General features: G+C 37.2%; 1 protein-coding gene across 13 annotated transcripts in view; it reads left to right on the top strand.

Moving 5' to 3' along the window:
• The window catches only part of LOC114244342 (uncharacterized protein CG43867), a 376,703-nt gene that overhangs the window by 117,391 nt on the left and 241,810 nt on the right, over positions 1 to 17,502 (top strand). The gene's annotated exons all lie outside the window — the stretch shown is intronic.

Here is a 17,502-nt window from a genome sequence, read left to right as displayed (position 1 = left end):
TCTAAAGGGTATTGTTTTTGGGCTTTGATGACCTCTATAAGAGTGTTTTTTTTTCTAAGAGTCTTACTCAATACGATTGCCGCAGCTCACCTTGAGCCGTGAGTCGATTTGATGTTTTTGTTTTCATAACGGCTGCCTTACCTTTCAAAACGGAATCCATTACCGTCATAACAGGTGCATCAGTTCTTCTCAGGACGGAGGCTAGTTCTTGTGAATTGGCGGTAGTTCTTTTTGACGTTCAACAAGTATGTACTTTCATTTATGTTGAATAATTTTTTTTTGATTTGATTTGATTTGACCAGTGCTGAATCGACGCATAATTCAATTCGCATAGTTCTGAGGATTGAACTAAGAAAGTAATGTACATGTAACAGTATTCATTTTAACAAAAGAAGAAGCTTACAGCTTCGAATTAATTATTTATGTACTGTATATGTCTTAAACTATTATTCAGTTTTTAAGTGCGTGGTTCTTCAAATGTAAAATAATATGACAGTGAATTAGTTTTAGTGCTTTGAGAAATATACATAGCCGGCTAATGCTCATATCTTCTGGTCAACAGATAGAACCTAATGGCTATAATCTTTGGTTTTTTTGGTAAAGGTAAAGTATACCAGAAAAAAATTGGATGCACGAATTCATCATTCTAAAGTTATCATCACTTTTTCGTGGCGTGATTTAGGGACAGGAAAAACGAACATTGTGTATTCCTTTGAGTGTCATTTTTTTTGTTATTGCGTTATAAAAAAATTATGTAAATGAGCTTCGAAGTGTGTCGTAAACGTCTTTGTCCGTGTTAGCTGTATCGTTGTCATGTAGTGTATGTAATCACGTGAAGATCATGCGTTTGTTCACACACGGTTGTAGCGAACGACGAACCTTGTGGAAGATATGCTGGATACATTAAAAGGAAACGTGGGTTGTTCGCGTTTCGTGGATATACTACTGGAGGTTTTTTTTCTTTTTTCGGGCCGGGTGCCGAACCTCCTACGAGGTCCCCGCACCTAGGGGGCGCGCGGGGTATGTGAGACTCAATGATCTGCAGGTGTTGAGAGCAGATCGCGGGCCCAAGGATTTTAGAGCCCACCCACTAAACGACTCCCCTGCACTTTTACACCCGACTTCCGATCTCCATCCGGGGTCAGAACCCGGTCAGAGTAGCGGGGTTCCCGCGGTCAACACTACAACCAGACACGAGGCGCCACCACGAGGACGCCCAGAGGTATAACCCAAGGTGGCTTGACTTGGTGGCTTGACTTCAGACAAGCAGCCGGTCGTGAGACTCATGTCAAATTTTTATGCAGCATGTCAAAAGGGGGTGCTGCGCCGACATCAAATAGTGTGAAATAAGAAGAAGAACTTGGTTGTTCGTGTTTCCTCAAGCGCAGGGTAAATTTACTTTCAAGTGTGTATCTTTGTTATCTGTTTGTTTTTGGGATTACTTACCCGTTTGGGTTTACAATACCCTACCACTAGTAATTACGCAAAACTTATAAACACCGAGCATCTGATTCATATCGCCCACAACGATTTCAAAAGGAACTAAGTTGAGGAGTATAAATATTTTATCGGACCTGTTTCGAATGATCATATGAAAATTAGCTCTTTCGAGGTAGCATACCAATCTAAATTACTTAAAAATAAGCGACATCATGCTTTTTTTTATTGCTGAGGGGTGGACATGCGATGGGGCAGCCGTTGTAACTATACTGAGACCTTAGAACTTATATCTCAAGGTGGGTGGCGCATTTACGTTGTAGATGTCTATGGGCTCCAGTAACCACTTAACACCAGGTGGGCTGTGAGCTCGTCTACCCATCTACAGATTTTTAATTAGTGATGCTTCGATAAATCTTGTACGATAGGTTTGGATGACGGTGTGTATCGCTTTAGGCTCGCACGAATTTCTAACACGGCATTCCGTTTAATATTCCCTCGGTCGCTTCAGCCCCTGCATACTAATTAAACTAAAGTTTTATTCTTTATGGTGCCTCCGTTAATAAATCAACTATGACGTGATGTATGTTCGTGTACAATTTGTTTTTATTTATCGGCGTACATTACGCGAGCCGCGGTGAAAGTTTCGTTCGGGAAAATAATGTTTTATTTTTATTTTTATTTTAATGTTTTTGTTGTGTTGTTGCGAGCTCACGGTTAACCGCGATGGCTGAAGTGAACATAAACCTCATGTGAGTCAAACCTTGGGACGCTTTCTCGTTCGGGGCTGAATGCCTACCAAAACCCTCAGATATCACAAAGTGAATACAGCCGTTCACCTTGAGGCATGAGACGAAGATCTCAAGAGTATTACGTCTCAATATTCGGTGGTTTTAGATATATATCTAAAGAGCTGTAGAAATAGGCTCTATAGTTTATTATTATTATTATTTATTATTGTTAATTATTTATTTCAATAAATAAATAAAACAGTAACTTTTTGTTAGTAAGTATTACTTATAATCTATGTTAGTAAATGCATTTGTAATGTACATATATATTTAAACTATTATATGTATGTTATTGGTAATGAATTTAGGGTTACGGAGCAAAGCCGTCGTGACGTCATCACTCATACGTCAGAGTTCGAACTCTCTAATGCAACTGAAATTGCCTGTCCGCACGTATATGAGCAGAAACTTTTCAAAGCGTTGTAAATTTTCTACAATGGCGTACTTAATGGACGATAACGGACGATTGGAACGGTGTCGCAAATAATTTGTTACATGAAAACGGTATTAAAGCTATCATAAAACTTAGCGGTGGTAGGTATTGGAGGTCTGTCATGAAGCAGGCATTCGTTGCGTTTTGAAGGGTGGGGCTATAAAATTCAGACATCATAAAGGCAGGTCCCGACATTCACATGACATATCCTTCTCCAAACGAGGCTCGTGGAGAGTACTTAACGGTAGGTTGGTGGAGCAAGTTGGTTCTACCCCTGCCATTGCCGACGTCTATGAGCGACGGCAACCCTCACCATCAGGTGAGTAGTATGCTTAAGCCTACATAGGCAATAAAAAATTACGTTATTGTGTCTATAAGCTCTCGTGGCTTAATACCACGTGCGTCTTAAGCTTGCCTCTCCACTAAGTGCAATCGGCTAAGCGCTTAAAATGAAATAGGTTGTTTGTTCGTTTGCTCATTTTCTTCCTTTTCTCCACCTTATTCCACTAGGTGGGATCGGCACAGCGAATTTACTATTCCATTCTCTTCTGTCAGCCGTCATCTCACCACTCCCTCCTCTTTTTCTCATATCCTCATTCACCCACTCCATCCATGTCTTTTTCGGTCGACCTCTTCCTCCTCTACCTTGCACTACTATGCTTGCATCTCCTAGTCACATGCATCTTCTCTCTACGCATCACATGTCCATACCACGCTAACCGCCCGCTCTTTAATTTGTTAATTACCAGGGCTACTTTCACACTTCCTCTGATTATTTTGCTCATTAAAAAAGCATGTAGTAGCAAGGTACAGGTTATAGACTACCCCTACTTGATGGACCGATCATATCTTTAGTGAAACGAGGTCTTTATCATATCTTTAGATTTGGGTGGTTCACCGAAAGAAATGGCGGTATGTCGTGCCGTAACATCTACCTAATTTAATTTCAATAAAAATAAATGTAGCTTAAAAACGAAGAAAGTTTTAAAGTTATTGTCATTAGACTTTTAATGCGTAAGCTAATTAAAAAATTGATTGGATATCCCGAAGTCAGTAAAAATAACGTTCAAAAATTCCGTTCCAATGTCAACAAAAATGTAGACACGCCGAATTAATAAAAACATTTTAAAATATCATAGTTCTGCCAAAAATTTGTCTGTTTTAATTTATGTTTAAAACAATATATCTAATTTATAATCAACTGTGAAATTGTAGGTCCCGTTCAATTAGACCTAATGGGTGCTTGACAAGAAATCTCATTTAATCTAAGCATCCGAACATTTTTCACGAAAAGGAGCTAGCAATGAACACGGGAGAAATCTCAGACAAACACCTTCAATTAAGGGGAATTGACCTCCGAAAGCCTGTTTGTCTGAGTCTACGAGAAATTAAAAAAAAAAAAAAACGGCCTACCAAGAACGCGTCCCTTCATCAAACCGAAGCCCGTCGTAGCAAAGCGTTTGATTGAATTAACGTGAAAGTTTCGGGTCTGTTTCGTGACGAATTTATCGCCATAGGATTTTTCCAGCGTACCTACTCGTAAAACGGTAAAGTAAAACTTTTGGAATTGCAATTTTTTTTTTATTAGGACTCCTCCGAGTTTTATGTGTTTCAATTTCGTGTATTTCGTTACAGTCCGTCGATTATATTTCCGATACACTATTATAGTAGAATTTACCTTCACGCCCCGATTAACGCGTACTGCGTTTTCATTTTATGTAAACATTCTTTTTTCGGTCGGTGATTGAATTTAACAATATCGTGTCGAATATTCTGTTAATTTTCATTGTTTTTAATAGATTATTTTGCGGGTTTTTGCAAGTATCAGATACGTTAAAAATACTTAAAGTACAAATTACAAAGTATTTGAATCGTTGGAAGATGCCACAGAAGCCGAAAGTTTGCATAAGAAAACAAAAATAATAATTTAAACTAGAATCATATTTTAATAAACCATACTATAATATATAGCAATAGTAAAACTATTGCTTCTTGCTATAAACAAACTGACAAACCCGTTACCCTACTTTTTTTGAGACATAACATGCTTATAACAAGTACATTGCTTATGCATAGAATGACACCGAGATTGCAAATAAATTTGATTAAATGAATAAAATTTTTTTTTTTTTTTTTAATTTAAACTCCTAAGCTACACATAGTAAAAGAGTACAATCGTAACAAAAAAAACAGCATAGATGAATAAACATTTTTGCATAAAAATAAATTGCAGTCATATTATTCTCCAAACGTTTTTTGTTCCGTGACGCCATGTCTAAACGTAATTAATACGCTCTTTGTCAATTCTCTGCGTTTCTCAAATTTTATGACGTCTACGCTAAATAAATAGACTTGTACACGAACAACATTACCCTGCTTCAGGGTGACGAAAAAAAAAATACAACAGAAAACCGAAATAAAACAAAAAATTATCAGTGGACAGTAACTTATCGCTATCAAACGTGCACAATCATTAGACGAAACATTCGCAGGAGAAGAAACGGGAACATCTTAGAATCGAGAGCGATGCTTAAGCGCGTCGACCTTCCGAGAGGCCGGTCATTAAACAAGATGACTATCATAATTGAATTAAAAATTCCGACACGAGCGCTTAAGTATAGGAGGGACTTTTTTTTATTGCTTAGACGAGCGAAGGAGGACTACCCCCGTTCTGCCAGTGCACTTTTCAATTCGAAAATGTTTTTCTGTGATTATCATCGAGGTAAACGAATACCGTGTTTTTGGAGCATCCTATTTGAGATTTAATATTTTTCTTATTAAGTTGCGTAACAAATTAAAATAATTTTAAATCTTGAAATTTGTTGAAATCTAAACAAAAAATTGATATAATGTTTGCGAATTAAAAATTGACATTTACAGAAAACTTGCACTTACAAATATAAATGTTTTTTTTTTGTTTAAATTTTAAATGCACTGTAAAGTTATTATGATTTTATTAAATCATGTAAATCTGACCGGAAATAAGTTTTTGGGAGACATTTTTTTTTTAAATTACAATTCCGTGACGAATTCTAAAAACCAATCGGGCACATGTACTATGCTAACATACGCATCAGAGACAATGACACACGTGAGATTATGAAATGCTTTTGGGATCAAGCTCTCTACCTCAAATGAGCTTTGTTTGCCTTCAAATAGTATCATCGAATGTTGAACGAACAATGTTTAAAGAAATGTTCACTTTTTCTCTAGTATTTCCCAAATCTGAATTTTTGCTTAATTGTACAAAACCAATTAATTATGTCTAATAATTGAAGTAATAATAGACGTAAGGCTAAAAAAATACGACAATTATAATAATATTTTCTTAAATTCAAAATATTTTTCCATTTCCATAACCAACCATAATTTACATGAAGAAAACTTAAAAAAAAACGTCAGTGTCCCCACGAAAACGCCAGAGAATAAAGAATAATGTTAAGACGTTAATAACAACATGAGCGTATTCGATCGCGGCAACAAAGTTTAACAAAGGATAATTTGAAATGTCATTAAACGAATAAGCCTGCGAATAAGCTGAAGGCGTGGCTGTCAAGTTGTCAAACCGCGCAGACACGGCCGCGGGCGTTCCAGATAAGGCGAACTTCGCGATTTCGGACTTGTTTACAATGCAAGAGTGTTTATCTCTATTATATTAATGATTAGTTGACCCGGCAGACTTCGTAGTGCCTCGATCGATAAATTAAAGAACTAAACTTTTGTAGAAAATAAACTTAAAACAAACAAAAGAATCCGTCCGACGGGGGGGGATATATCAAACGGAAAACAAAATTGTTATTTTTATTTAATTCTGAGCATTTTCATATTATCTACCTTTTAATCCTTCTCTGGACTTCCACAAATAATTCAAGACCAAAATTAGCCAAGTCGGTCCAGCCATTTCCGAGTTTTAACGAGACTAACTAACAGTAATCCATTTTTATATGTATAGATAGATGATTTAAAGAGCATAGTGAGCGAGTTTCTTGCAAGAACTCACAGTCCGCCTGGTATCGAGCAGTCCAAGTACAGTCCACAAGAACATACGCTAGGAAGGCACAGAAGTTGCTGGCAATGACATAAATTTCCAAGATATTTTGCCCAGCGGCACCAAATTCGCATTAATTTTCCAGAAAGTGCCAATAACTTGTGCTTTTTTAAATTCCCGAATCAGTTTCCAACGTTTCCACGGTAGGCAGCGGCTTGGCTCTGCCCCTGGTATTACTGAAGTCCATGGGCGACGGTTACCACTCACTATCAGGTGGACTGTATGCTCGTCTGCGTACAAGGGCAATAAAAAAATACACACGTACTAGGTTTACTGCAGAAGCTGTGGCATTAGAACTCTGTGTTGTTTTAGAAAGTCTAAAATATCCGTTTCTTTGTTTATTTCTGTGCCTACCAATTATTCAATTCGTAATTCACGGCTTTACATTAAACGCTTTATGAGTATTTATGGACACTGATATATAAATCAGTAGCGTGTAGTATCATCGCCTTTGGGCACACTTACTCGGTTTAACAAAAAACCTTTTTTTAAACTTACCTAAAATCGGTTGATATCTTTATTTATAACACATTAACTCGCTCTCAGTACAACCATAACCTTTGACAATTTACTTAAACCAAAACTTGCTCCAACTACAGATATTTTGTAATATTCATAGTTGTTACATAGTTGTTATTTCTCTCTTCCTTACTGTATTGCACTAGATACATTCATTTATATAGGGCTTTTGTACGGTCCATATCATAATTAATGTTGCTGGAGAATTATGCACTATGATTATTATGATCGATAAGATTACTTGGTACCTTGAAGTCCGTAGTGTCCGTATGACGTCAGAGTAGAGAAGTAGGGTTGGCAAAAAAAGCTTTATTACTTTTTTCATTTTCTATTTCGGTTGATGTCCAGTCGAGGTGTCCACGGTTATGTACTTACCGTCCTGCCTATGTTAGTAGACATGTCTAATAATGCTATCCAGTTTGATAGACGAGGCAATCGCTATGCAATCCAATTTCAGACCATCCTTCGTTCTCAAAGTGATTAGTAGCATTTTGCTGTGATACGTGTGCGAATTTATTAACGTTCTCGATAACGTAAAAGTTAACCCAATTTTGCATGCAGTTGGAACAGCGCCCCTAGCGGCAAACGTACGCAAACGATCCCATTTCATACAAATATGAGCTAACTTTTACCCTATCGAAAACGTCAAAAAACTCGCACGAAGCACACTGATCCTTAACATACGTAAAGTTGTAAAAAAAAAACGTAATACCTTGCAGACTGGTGAGCTGGCGGCAGCTACGTCTTTTCACAGAAGCCGGTCGATATTTCTATTTCTATAGAGGTGACTTCTCTTTTCATTTGCCATACGTACAGCCATGCTCTTAAAGGATTGGTGACAAAGATGACTTTGGACTTGAGAATGTTCTTTGATGAACTAGTTCTTATAAACTTTTTTTCTTTGTTAAATAAAAATATTTTTTTGTTATTTAATTAACCATCTATCTTGCAATATAACGTTTATATTAAAAAAAAAACAAAACAAATTTACTATTCAAAATCGATTTTCAGAAAATCGGTAACCCAGAGACAAGTCTTGAAACAAAACGCCTCAAAAAATCAAATACGCTGCCTTCATTATGATTAAGTTATTATCGCTTGCCGTAATATATATTCGATAGATGACGTTGTTAGTTTTGTGAATTGGCTATGATATTGTTGCGTGAATTAATATTATATAAAATGCATTACACAGAGTCGCGACCCCTAAAGCATCATGCTATTGAATTTTCCAAGGAAATCTAATAATATATTGCATATATATCAAGAGCGTATAAGTAGAATCTTAATACAAAATTTAATTTAACCGTAAGGCTCCTAAATCCTTTTCCACGTGCCAACAAGAAACGTGAAAATTAAAAAAAAAAAACAAGAGAGAGAACGCTAAATCTTTCCGAAATACACGTCGACGTTAATCCACTCGAACTCCAAGACGTAACAGAATAAGTAACATTTCTATACACAAATCCCGAATTAAATTTTCCGCTATTTCAATTAGGAGGCCTATTCCGGAACGCTCGCTGTTGGCTTAAAGTAATAACGCTTTGTCGTTTGACGTCAGCTCGCGTCGTGTTCCTTACACCTGCCGTGCCTTAATGCAGAAATTCTGTCGTGTAATACAATTATGTTATTCGTTCGATTTGTGTGCGAGTTTTGATTTTTTATTTATTTATTGCCCTTGTAGACAGACGAGCATACGGCCCACCTGATGGTGAGCGGTTACCGTCGCCCATGGACTTCAGCAATGCCAGGGGCAGAGCCAAGCCGCTGCCTACCGCTTAACACTCTTCAAAAGCCTCGTTTGAAGAAGGACTTCAAACCGAAACGCATTACTGCTTCACGGCAGAAATAGGCGGGGTGGTGGTACTTACTCGTGCGTGCCCACTGAGTTTCTCGCCGGATCTTCTCAGTGTGTCGCGTTTCCGATCCGGTGGTAGATTCTGCGAAGCACTGCTCTTGCTAGGGTCAGTGTTAGCAACTCTCCGGTTTGAGCCCCGCGAGCTCATCTACACACGCTAGGGTAAGCTGAAATAGCCTCTCAAGGCTATCAGCATAGGTAGGAAAAAAAATCCTACCAGTGCGGACTCACAAGAGGTCCTCCCACCAGTAAATTTAATTAATAAATTAGTAAATTTAATCGACGCACTGTTATCTGTCGTATGTACATTACAATCAGCAGGTTTCATTGTCGGCCGTCGTGGGCTCAGCTCTTAGTTTACGACGTCGAATCAAAGAGCGACCGGCTCCTTTGTAACGTTTGTTTGATGGTAATAACCAAGGGATCACGGTCTTTGTACTAAATTACTAAGTACAAAATTACTATGAACGTTCGATTAGTTCGAACTACTAATCTATCTTTGTTATTAATTATGTACTAATTATTCCTAACTTGTATTGGTGAGCTACTTCAAAGGTATTTTCAATCGAGTTTAGCTGCTTTGTTTATGTTTAGCTTCCAAACCTTAGCTACGCGGGAATGTGCTTTAATCTCACTCGGCAGTGGGATTAGAAAGTAGCGTATTATTTCCCAGATTTTCAATGATTTCAATCATCATCATCATACTCGATTGCTCTTGGCAGAGCAGTCGTGGTCATGTGGGATTCTTGTTTATTAAAGCCCTGATAGATGCTTTCCATAGCTAAGTAAGGGGAGAACGCAACTAAGATCGTATTCGACCGTATTGTCAACCCCACCTGCACGCACAGACGGTTTAAATGTTTAAACTGTCTGTGGCGATGTAATCACCCTGCTAGATAACGGACGGGGCTCTGGCGACCGAGCAATGGCGGTATAACCATACTCCCAACTGAGATCAATCTGACCTCGGTTGGATGAGGCTACAACGGCCTTGCTGGCTTAAATCCCCCCTTAAAAGGTTGGTGCAGAAACCACTGCACTATATTCCCAAGAAAGTCATGAATAGGTAAAATTATTTCAATAACTGTGTACTAATAGCGCCGTTCAGTTAACAACCAGCATATTTGCTAACAGCACATATATTCTGGCAACGAAAATAGCAGTTTCACTGCCAATAGATTCACCACTTAATGTCCTCCCTAGGTCTTTAAGGTTTCAAAGAATCGTTCCGCTACGTTTCGAATATCACAGAGACTTTACGATGAAAACGTTGTTCGAAATTCAATTGCATTAAAATGTACAAACGTATGCCCTGCGGCTCAGAATGTACACTGTCAATTTATAATATAAAAAATCCGTAGACACGAGATGATTCTCGAGTTAGGTAACACGCTTATGTCTAAAGACGGACAAATTTATTTGTTGATGTTTTTTTTTAAGCTATTGCATAGCTTTTATCGCGGGCTTTGATAGCTTTTATGGGCGACCGAATCAAGAAATTCCGTAACGAAAATAAAACCTAAAACCCCCCACTCTGCCTACCATATATCTCGCGTTCAACACATTCACACGTTGCGCTTGTGTAGTGTTTGTGAATAAGCGCGCGGCATGACGTCGCACTGCATGCGCATCATGAAAAGTCTGCCCATCTCTCTTTCGCGCGGTCTAGCTTATGAGTGTGAAGGGGACAGTTAACCTTTTGCTTTTGTTAATGTTTATAAATACAGCGTGGTCTTATTATATTATTGTTTTAATATTAAATTATTATTGTCTAATTATAATTGTATAAGTTGATAAAAATGCTTTGCAATAGCTTTACCGCGGCAGTCCCCGAGTGTCACACGTGTTTTTAATACGCTTTTATTGCATAAATGGGTGGCCGAGCTGACATCCCACCTGGTGTTAAGCGGTTACTAGAGCCCATAAAAATCTACAACGTAAATGCGCCACCCAGCTTGAGATATAAGTTCTAAGGTCTCAGTATAGTTACAACGGCTGCCCCACCCTTCAAACCGAAACGCATTACTGCTTCACGGCAGAAATAGGTAGGGTGGTGGTACCTACCCGAGCGGACTCACAATAAGTCCAACCACCAGTAACGGATGTCTCTTTGCGACGTTCTTGTCCCTATATTGGAGACTAGTTGACAAGAGTTGACAGATATGATGAAGAAACGCTCGGTGTACCAAATTATGTTTCGGTATTTGAACTCTGGTATAGTCGCGCGTCAGTCGCAATGAGCACACCTGAGGCAGGCGTTTCGAAATTCTATTTAAATATCACAGTAGCTTCACAAACCGAAACCTCAAGTCCGACCCGACATCACGACCATCAAACAAATCCTCATAACACGGAAAGACATGCGCGATCTCAGCGCTGTCTGGAGGGTTGATAGTTTACGTTCGAAATGCTCTGTGAAATTCAATTTGAAAACGTTTACGTACGGTAAATTCAGGCTTTAGTATGAAAATTTGCGTCGCCCGTTTGAGACTGGGGTGTTCATTTCGTGGCGGTTTTTTTTTTAGTTTTTATATTCTCTACATTCTTGGTAGCTATTGGTAGAGTTTGGTCTGAAGTTTGGTCTGACCAGTACCGCCCCATTCTGGATTCCATCGTCTCCGAAGCTTACCGGGATAAGATATACTAGCATTGTGAGAACAAAGTCACGATGGAGGAGAGCGATTTTTTATGGAACCATGATATCTTAGTTGTCTGTACTAAATGGAGGTCCCCTAAATGGGTGCAATAGGATGACCTCGAGCAGGGAAAGATGACGGGACATCGCGAGACGCATCAAGTCTGCCCCCTCCAACACCACATGACGATCACGAGCACCCTGTCAAGAGTGATCCGATTGAGAAGAAAAAAGTAATAGTGTACGAGTATTTACTGGTGGTTTGTTTGTGGTGGGTTTATTGTACGCTCGCAAAGGCATATATCACCATCTTACCGCGAAACAGTCCGTTTGAAGGGTGGGACAGCTCACAGCTGTAACACAATTGGGCTTTCATCCTCCTGTCTCAGAGTGGCAATAACATTGTCATGTCTATGGACTCCAATCACTTTTCCACTAGATGGGCCGCGAGCATGTTTATTCGTTTTTTTTATTGCTCTTCTAGGCGGACGAGCATACGGCCCATCTGATGGTCCTCCATGACCAGACTGTAAAGTATTCAGAACGTCTGAAATTATAATGAAAAAAAAAAAACGAAATTAAAACGGTAAAAATTAATTTAATTATAGAAAAATAATAGTTTAAAAAAACTAACAAAATACGCTTTCATAGAAAATCCAACAAAAAAATAGAAAATAAATTTGAATTAAAGCACAACAAAAGCGTTTATTATTAGTTTTTTTAAACTATTATTTATTATTCATTTTTTAGTTGAATTTCATTATTTTTTTTTATTGAGTTGTTATCGGTCCTTAATAAGTATACCAAATTTCAAGAAATTCGACGTTTTGAAGGGGGTGAAAATCATGTTCAAAGATTCCGTTACAAACATACATACGTCTGAAGCTAATAACAGCGTATTAAAAAAAAACCTTTTAGTCGTCCAAAAAAATAAACAACAAAAAATCCTGTTCTCTCATAATACGTACAAATTATTTGATATCTAACCAATAATGCTAAAATCAACTACATTGTGATTGCAATATAAATCGCCTTTGAACAAGATCCGACTGACTGCATTAAACCCGTTATTAGTTTGAAAACCTGAATTAGTTTATAATGTTCCGAATAGGAAGCGCTTAAGCTTGTCTGAGCCGGAAACTGGCTTAACAAACTGAACTTTAGTTAGTTGTCTCAGAGTAAACGAGAATTTGACAGTGGAAATGGATTTTGATGATCTTCTCACAATATTGTTATAACTATTGTTGTATCTGTTTATGATTTGTTTAGCTGTAATCATTGGTTCCGTAGTAGCTATTTCAAATTTGGGTAAATATTCAATTTAAATCGGCGTTTATTTAAATTTTAAGGGCAAATACTCATTCGTTATTAGCAATCTATCTATATATTAATACGTGAAGCAAAAACTTTGTACCCCTTTTTACGAAAAATACGCCGACGGAGGATTATGAAATTTCTCAAACTTATAGAGAATATAGAGAAGGAGTGCAGATTGTTTTTTTTTTTTTATTATGCCTTAAAAAGGTATTAAATCAATTAAAAAAAAACATTACGCACTCTACCATGTATTTGACACACACACACGCATGCATACTATTTGTTTATTGTCAAACTTTTCTTATCGCTTATAGTCTGTGTATAAATTGAGAATAGATTAAATATGTAATGTTTGTCTTTATTAATATTTATCTAAAGTGTAGTCTTGGCGAAATCTGTGATTATAGAAGTATAATAGTCTTTGACAATACAATCATAATAGAGTACAAACTTATAATTTCAATTAATTATAGTCGAATATCGACTACCGGGGGACCACTAGTATAAATAAGAATTTTATTACCACACACATTTGATGAGGAGTTCAGAAATTCCTTCGCTATAGAGCGCCGGAGAGAGTAAAAATGCAGAGTGCATACCTATCGCGAGACACGGGAGATCCAATAAAACGGGATTATGGTGTTTAAACCCCGCAGCTTATAGAATGCATTTATCTCTATAAGAAGGGTAAGGATGAATCACTTTTGCTTGCTTACTGTTTGCGTTAAAAATACTAAGGTTTGTTATGTTCTGTATCAAATTACAGGGCTGAATATTTGTGCTGTGTGAATGTTTGAAACGGATTTGTATATTAAAGAAGAAAGAAGCAATTTAGAAATAAAAGACCTAAACTTTTGTATAAAATAAACTTAAAACAAACAAAAGGAATCCGTCCGACGGGGGACACATAAAAGGAAAAACAAAATTGTTATTTTTATTTAATTCAGAGTATTTTCATGTTTATCTAACCTTTTTAAACCTTCTTTGGACTTCCACAAATAATTCAAGACCAAAATTAGCCAAATCGGTTCAGCCGTTCTCGAGTTTTAGCGAGACTAACGAACAGCAATTCATTTTTATAGATGTAGATTATTTCTTTCATATTTTAACCGGGAGTGGAACTCGCAGATCAAATTTTCACTTTTGACCACTCATTGTTTTTTTTGTATCATCAATTCAAACTATATCAAACGAAGCTTCATTTTTTCCCTCCACCGTTTTGAATCTTCCCCTACTCGTTTACGGACTTGTTCATGCAATCGAAAGTTCCAGACGATTTACGTGCACAACGTGAATGATGTCCCCTATTAGTGCTATCAATCTCACTCCAACCTGAATTATTTATAGGAAAAGATGCAAGTGCAGCAGAGTGGCTGGATGTAAAGATTAATAGGGAAAAAATCCTTATTTATCGATGTTGAAATTTTTGTAATATTGTTTGTTTTGTGTTTGTTAATGTAATGCGAATGTGATATTGCATTAAAATCAAACGAAGTCAACCGCTTTCGCAAAATTTTAATAATTTATATTTTAAATTAGTGAAATCCGACCACGCTAACCTACGCCTATCTGTAATTGTTTGAAAAGCGTTTCGGCTTGAAGGGAGGGGCAGCCGTTGTAACTATATTTGAGACCTTAGAACTTATATCTCAAGGTGGGGGGCGCATTTAAGTCGTAGATGTCTATGGGCTCCAGTGACCTTACCAGGTGGGCTGTGAGCTCGTCCACCCATCTAGGCAATAAAAAAACATAGATCTCTTAAAACCACTCGCGTGCCAAGTTTCATTGAATTCTTTTGCTTCTTATAATAGGACAAACATACCTACATATGCATCGAAAATTGGTAAGAATAACTTGTCAATTTAACTTAATTTTTAATCTGGTTGTAAATGAATTAATTAATAAATTAATTAATGACCAAAAAAACCATTCAATACATTATTTTATTAATCCGGTTTTTTTTCATTACAGATGAGCCAAAACCGACCTTAGTTCAGACTCTTGCATTAGAAACCCACAACATTGTATTATCTAATGATAATAAAGGAACGCTTCCGCAAAACGTTGCTAGATCATTGCTACACTATGCATTAAATGTTTCTAGACTGCTCCGTATAAACTAAGCAATAAAACTGGAGTGCTTCAGAATCGGAAACACACTAAGAGAGCTTACTTAAAAGCGTCCTTGTCTATGTAGTATACATAATTCAAAAGGAGTTGTTTTATGAACATACATAGTGCTGTTTTTTCATTTATTATATTATCAAGATCATTAGTGAAATTTGTCTGTATCTGGTCGCCGCAAATATAATTCAAAAGGAGTTGTTATATGATTATACATAGTGTTGTTTTTTCATTTATTATATTATCAAGATATTAGTGGAATTTTTCTGCATCTGGTCGCTGCAAATGGCAATAAGAGACAATGGTTGCTTGTTTCCCTTTCTATAATACACTAGTTCTGAATATTTATTAAAAGATTTCTCCGTGGGAAGTGGGTTGGCTTGAGTAATGATAACTACTTATTACCAAATAAATTCGTCAGGATGCTGGTATAATGCCGTGTTGGCTCACAGCACACCTACTACTCCCACTGAAGATAGGATTTAGATGTAGAAAGAGAAGGAATCAAATTAATAATTTAATATGCCGGGGTCGCATTGCCTTAATTTAAAGCAATAGAGCCAGTCAACTTAGCTATAGATTGCGGGCTTATGAAATATTAACTCCTAAAACCATGGCTAATCTATTGGTTGGCAAATGAGTTCTGTTTTGTATTTATGCTTCAGCGTTCCGACTTCGGGAGTCTAACACCCTGTATAAAATAAAAAGCATTCAATACGAAGCTTTAATACGAAGCGTCTAAGTTCTATTTAAAACAAACGTAAACAAGCTATGGTTTTTTTGTTCAATATTTAAATTTTTATAACGTTTATTAATTACCACAACCGCAACCCCCGCCCTAACGTGTCCCACACTGCGTCAATCTAAAAACAATATCGCTAAAGTATTCATGACAAATCGTTGTCTAACGAAGAGAAATAACTGTAAACACTGGTTGTCTTTAGCTTAGGGGACATAAGGCGGGGCGGCTGTGCAGGTGATTGGAATAGCCTGAGAAAACTTTATTACGATTAGCAGCGGTAAAATAATTTTTTTCATCAGAACTTTTTTGTTTCATACATTTTAACTACCTTCGTTCAAAAGGCCGTAAACGTGAGTCGGGGTTCGAATGCAGAATACTTTAATTTAAATTTAAACAGATTTTTTTTTGAGGTAATGTTCAGATAGGCATAACGGGGGAATTCTGTGAAGTTCCCCAGCAATCAGAGCAAAGTCAAATTACGAAGCAATTATCATGGACCATAGGTTATCATTTTTCAGTAAAATAATCGAGGCTTTTAATCGATTTTTTTTTTTTTTTTATTGCTTAGATGGTTGGACGAGCTCACAGCCCACCTGGTGTTAAGTGGTTACTGAAGCCCATAGACATCTACAACGTAAATGCGCCACTCACCTTGAGATATAAGTTCTAAGGTCTCAGTATAGTTACAACGGCTGCCCCACCCTTCAAACCGAAACGCATTACTGCTTCACGGCAGAAATAGGCAGGGCGGTGGTACCTACCCACGCGGACTCACAACAGGTCCTACCACCAGTAATTACGCAATTATAATTTTGCGGGTTTGATTTTTATTACACGATGTTATTCCTTCACCGTGGAAGTCAATCGTGAACATTTGTTGAGTACGTATTTCATTAGAAAAATTGGTACCCGCCTGCGGGATTCGAACACCGGTGCATCGCTTCAACACGAATGCATCGGACGTCTTATCCGTTAGGCCACGACGACTTTATTTTACACGATTTTATTTTGTTTTTATAGATAACAAATTCACATACATTTCATGTAATAATTAATGATAATTATGATAATAATTCTTGAACTTTGCTGATCGGTAATGATATTTTCTTTAATTGTACATCCTATTTACGTCAAAGACACAAATTGTCCTAAGCGTCTTCGACAAATAGCTTATTTTTTTTTTATAAAAAGTTTCTGATACTTAATTTTTTTCCCACATTTATCGCTGTAACTCAAGCCACGTACTGCGCGCATCTCCGCAGTAGGGTGCGTAACTACATAACGCCGTTTAGATTGATGACTGATGCAATTTGCGACGGACTGGGATTGATTGTAGCTGATAAAACTGCGGCTGTGGCTCTGTGTGACAAGATAACCGGAATCACTTGGAATAATCTGACGTTTTCTGTTCACCAATTATGTAAGAGTCGAGAGTTTTGTAAGTCGGCGTTAAGTAATTAATGGTTTTTGTGTATTTTAAAAGGTCTCGTTATTATAGTTGTGGCGGGTAGAAAAAAAAAAAAAAAAAAGGGTAGCCATCATACAACACAAAGATATTTGACAGATGCTTGAATCTCGCTTACGATATTTTTAAGATA

This window comes from Bombyx mandarina, chromosome 18 (assembly GCF_030267445.1).
Source record: "Bombyx mandarina strain Sakado chromosome 18, ASM3026744v2".
Taxonomy (NCBI): domain Eukaryota; kingdom Metazoa; phylum Arthropoda; class Insecta; order Lepidoptera; family Bombycidae; genus Bombyx; species Bombyx mandarina.
The sequence above is the reverse complement of the archived record's forward strand: the minus strand, read 5'-3'. Positions and strand labels throughout refer to the sequence as shown.